Source organism: Pieris napi, chromosome 3, assembly GCF_905475465.1.
Source record: "Pieris napi chromosome 3, ilPieNapi1.2, whole genome shotgun sequence".
Classification (NCBI taxonomy): Eukaryota; Metazoa; Arthropoda; class Insecta; order Lepidoptera; family Pieridae; genus Pieris; species Pieris napi.
This window is the reverse complement of record NC_062236.1, coordinates 6,626,229-6,631,730: the sequence shown is the minus strand read 5'-3', so window position 1 is coordinate 6,631,730 and position 5,502 is coordinate 6,626,229. Positions and strand designations below refer to the sequence as shown.

General features: G+C 33.8%; 1 pseudogene; it reads right to left on the bottom strand.

Moving 5' to 3' along the window:
* Positions 1-210: 210 nt before the first annotated feature.
* On the bottom strand, positions 211-2,283 carry LOC125063430 (annotated as a pseudogene).
* Between the last annotated feature and the right edge of the window lie 3,219 nt (positions 2,284-5,502).

Genomic DNA, 5,502 nt, shown 5'->3' with positions numbered 1-5,502 from the left:
CACACGTCCTAAACAAAAAAAAATCATCAAAATTGGTCCAGTGTTAAGGAGGAGTTTAAATACAAACACACGTACATTTTTATATGTAAAATATACAATTGATCAAATAAACTTACTTAATAGGTTTATTTATTAATTCCTGGTATTTTTATATTATTATCCTACGAAGTATGATATTTTGTTGAATAGCTAGACTATGACTATGTCACATCAATACACTTCTTTGACTTGTAGACCTGGATGAAGGTTGTGCTTTCTGTGTTTCTTCTCTCTTGTCTGTGATGACCAGTGTGTAGAAACCGGGAGCATCTAACCTTGAATTTTACATTCTCTGAATATTTTTTTATATTACAGATTTAGCATCTTTTCTGCGTGCTTTAAGCAGAAAGTCCTTGATGTCCTTAATTTCTCTTGGCACGATGATGAACAGCCGGCTGTCAAAACACAAAAAGTATTTTATACGTAATTGATATATCGAATTGACTTCTCTTAATTACAAGGTCTGATCGACAAAACCCTTTTATTCTACATCAGTTTAAACACAAATAATGATCAAAAGAAAATCGTGTCACCTAAGTCTCCCTAAAGGTGGGAACTGACCAACGTTACGAGGTGTAATGTAACATGTAATGTAATGTTACACAGCGAACATTCGTGCATTCAGTACGTCGTGTTACGGGGAAACACGACGTAACACGACGTACTGACTGCACGAATGCTCGCTGTGTAACATTACATTACATGTTACATTACACCTCGTAACGTTGGTCAGTTCCCACCTTAAGACGTTGAAGCTATTTGTGTAATGGATTTGAAGGATTAAGCAGACAATCTTTCTTTGCCGTTCTACAGTTGTTAATGGTGTCAGGGATTGTCACCTTATCTATATTTGTTGAATTTACTGTTAAAAAAACGAGAGATATTAGAGAGTATTTATTCAATAATGATACTATTAAAAAAACAAATTAAAGAAATGCCCTAGAACTGATATAGATTATTATAAAAAAAGTAAGAATAGCACAAATAAAGCAAACATATTTTTTTTAGATATAAAGTTCACAAAAAAGAGTGCGACTTTACCTACATGAATTACAATCTAGCCTATACAACAATTATGGCTAATAAGTAATGTTGACAAAATTTTCTACAATACTAATAAATAGCTTAAACTAAGGTAATGTTTATCCACAGTCTTAGTGTTCTATAATGATGAGACACTATGTTCGTGTATCCGATATACCGGACTTGCACTTATATTCCCTACACTAGGTTTTTTTTTAAAAGGTTTAGTTCTCATTAGGCGTTTATTCCTGTTGTATAAAGAAGTTTAATGCCTCAGCATCCTCCAAAACAATGGAGGATTAGATACAGACTTATTTTTAACCTAGTTTAGTTTCCGGGGGAAATGTTTCTGGTTTTAAGAGGATCTTAATAGGCATGAAACAAAATAGAACTGACACAAAAATGTCTAGCCCCGTGCCCGACTTAGGGGACGTCAATGTAGATATACCATAGAGTATATCTATATATCTATCTATCGCGAATATAACAATATTTTTGTAGTATATTGTTAGTACAAGATGAGCCTCATTCCACGCCGACGAAAGTCACGTAAACTAAAAAAGTAAGAACATTTTAGAATAATTGAAATGGATTTTAATACTTTTATTTCACTATAGTAAGTTGTGTATATTTTTTGTAATTCAATTCATTGCAACATAAATAAGTATCAGCGAAAAAGTGTCGCGAATTTGCTTTTATCGATCGGCGTTCGTCTCGCTCGCCGGCCAATGTGTGTCGGTGTTAATTCATATATGCCTCGTTAATTCTCCTTAACGCCCGCGTCGATGCCGCGGTACTAATGAATTTCAATTTGTTACCCGCCAACGCTTAAAAAATATCAAAAAACCCCGCGCTTTTGCTCGTATTCCTAAGCAAATTAGCGCGGTCCGTCTAAATTATATTTGTGACCGAGTTTTCAAAATTGGAATATGAAATTTGTTGCATTAATTCGTTTTTATTCTTTTTTCAAATTGACAGCATTCATCGACACAGATAGAAGTGTTTTTTTGAAATTGGAATACGTACTTTATTTTAAATTAAATCACCCTACATTTTATAGGATCTTATTGCGGAAAGCAGCGAGTTTTAATAAAATTATATTTTAAAACCTCTCAATTCAGGAACACCCGCAGTACTGTGAGCACGTGCGTTCTTCTCATTTATATTCGCGTCTCACCTGCGAGCAAATTGAATAATGGTGGAGGCGAGGAAAGTTATCATAATGCGAATAGCGGACACCTTACTATAACAAAAAAACATACAGTCTGCGTATGGGGCGTAAACGTAAGAGTAATTCCTACCATCATCATCATAATACATACAGATGGATTATTTAATTAATTCGATTAAGATACGTTAAATTTAATAATTATGAGACTTTCACTATCATTTTCAGTTGAACTGAATAGTATTGGAATTCCAATGGCTTTGCGGTTCATTAATCGCCTCATGCTGATAAACTTAATCAGACTCACTCTCTTATCGAAGCACTGACCCGTTGGTTTTTAATCACAGTGTAAACTTGCTTTGACAGAAAGATACAAATGGATAGGATAAAATAGTGTCAGGATGATGTCATGACGTTTTAATAACTTAACTAGTGATTATTTTACAATAATAAAGAATATCTTACAACACAGAAATTTAGTTTGACTGTGGTTTAGGTGACATTTTGAGTTTGAAGATTTCATGTAGTAATAACGTCGTAGTAATAACGGCTACGTACAAGTACAGTATGTGAGACCGTGTGTTTTTCATTAGTTTCGTGAGTGTCACGCAAGTGGCAAGCCGAGAGAGCTGTCAAGTTGTCGGAGCTAAAACCGCGAATGTACTGGTTTTAACTCTAGTTTCTAATTTTACTTATTTTTTCTATTCATCCATTTTGAATTATTATTATTATCTACTATGTAATGTAATATTGCATTTAATCTTAATAACAGAATATCAAATCTCTTCTAATTTATGTAGCATTATTATTATAGCAAGATTTGTTTTTAGTTTATATCTTAAAAACTTTTCAGTCTTTAATAAGCTTCTGATATTATCTTTGCTATCGTAGCATGAAAAAGGACGAAACACAGATAACTTGTAGATTTTGTATTTTCTTTTGCCCCGAGCCAACGAAAGTACATATGTTAATCAATTTCTTTGTATATTCAATTAATCAAATGACTAACGCAATATAGCGCACACGCAGATACCTAATAATCACATAATTTTTTTTCCTTACAATATCGTATACATAATTATCTGTATTGATTTTTGACGCTGCCTTTGATCTATAACATTCCGAGCGCTTTTTTACGAATCCTGCCCATTTACATATAACGGTAATACGAAAGCTTTTGTTTGGTTGTAAAAACTATATTACTTCGGGCTCTACTTTTTACCGATTTGGAGCACCGTTATACTTTTACCAAAGACATTTTTATTTGCTTAAAAAGTTCGCAATAAATGTTACAGTTACTATTGTAAAATAACTTAGGTTTATTGCCAGCTTTGCGCGGTGAGCCCTTGTTAGCAGCGGTCAGTGTTATTTAATTGAATACTGTTTAAGAGCTTTTTGTAAGACCGCTATCGCAAAGTCCTGTATCTAACAAGGAAAGATGAAAATGAAAAATATTTATTGAAACATATCTAATATATAAAATTCTCGTATCGCGGTGTTTACTTAAACTCCTCCGAAACGGCTTGACCGATTCTCATGAAATTTTGTGTGAATATTGGGTATGTCTAAAAATCAGACATGTATTTTTTTTTAATTTTTAGATTATTATTATTTTTTTATGGTACAGCATTAAAAATACATACAACCCTAAATTTTCACCCCTCTACGATCAGCCCCTATTTTTTATTATAGTACTACATAGTTATTTTTACTGAACTAAACCATGTTTCCTAGAAATAATATATGTAGGTACATGGCAAAACGACGTTTGTCCGGTCAGCTAGTCTACTATAAATAAAAATATAAAAACAATAATACCAAAGACTAGTCGTGTATGTGGTGTCAACGCTGAATAATTACCATAATTGTAACATAAGTAAGACACACTTCTACATACTTGTAAAACTGTATATCATATGTTTGACCTGTGCCATCCCTATTTTTGTTTTTTTTTTTTTTTTAACGCCAATTCACACCAATTGACCTAGTCCCATGCTAAGCTGGTGAAGCTTGTGTTATGGGTACTAGGCAACGGATATACATACATATTATAGATAGATATACATATAAATACATATTTAAACACCCAAGACCGGAGCACAACACCAAATGCTCATCACATCGATGTTCGCCTCAGCCGGGGATCGAACCCGGGACCCATGGATTCGCAGTCAGGGGTACTAACCACTAGACCAATGAGTCGTCAATGTTGGATTGCATTACTAAAAACTCATAGTTCACAAAATCCACACCATTCGAGCAACGTGTTACTCTTATCGGTTTCCGAACAACCCTAAGAAAGGGTAGCCGTAAATCATAACAAACATCTTAACCCTTCGGTTACTACTGCCCATGTGCTGTTAATTGGCGACCGGCGAAGGAAATTGGTCGCCTGTGCAGCTTCCGTGAGTTAATGACTACGCCCAGTGGATGGACGTGGAAACCAATTTAGGCCCGCGCAATTTAGGGGGGTTAGCCTATTTGGTTATAGTTTAATTAACATCTTATAGTCTGATTTTAAGTATTTTATTTGTATAGACTCTAAGCAACCTTGTGAATAGGAAAATGCTTCATAGTTTCAGTGTTAATTATTACATTGTTATTTCAGGGTAATATTCTGTAACTCACACAGCATAAGGAGGGAGCTTGTAGTTTATTGTTTATCAGAATGCCAAATCATAAAATGACTGCTTCACGACTGATTTGAGCGCGACCGCCGCTGCGAAAACCGCTGTGAGAGTTCGAAATGTGAGTTACAGAATCGCAAGGCTGGCTTATAGTGCCGGCAATGCACTGGTGAGTTTGACAATATCCATGAATGGTATCAGCTAACATCAGAGGAGTGATGCCGTTTTTAAATAAAAATAAACTCAAAATAAAAATAGGTTATTACACTTAGGATATGAAGTCCTTAAATCACCATGAAGGACTGCCTTTCATATTGTTTTAAAATCGAAGATATATGTTAGATAAAACACACACAGCCTTCTAGAAAACTGAATATAGAAATTACTTATTAAAATAAAAAATTGAACATTAGGAAAGTAGAACATTTAAATTTCTAGAATTTAAAATAAGCAGGTACCAAATTCTTCAAAAAGAACGCACGGTAGCTTTGTCTGAGTTTTATAACTTGGGATATTTAGTTTTATAAACAATAGGTTCATATTTTTTATTACCTTTATGAAGCCGACAAACTTTCTTTCCAAAAAGTTTTTAACTAAGTTTATTAGTTTATGTTGTCGGTCAGCAATAAAGATTTTGTTTGTTAA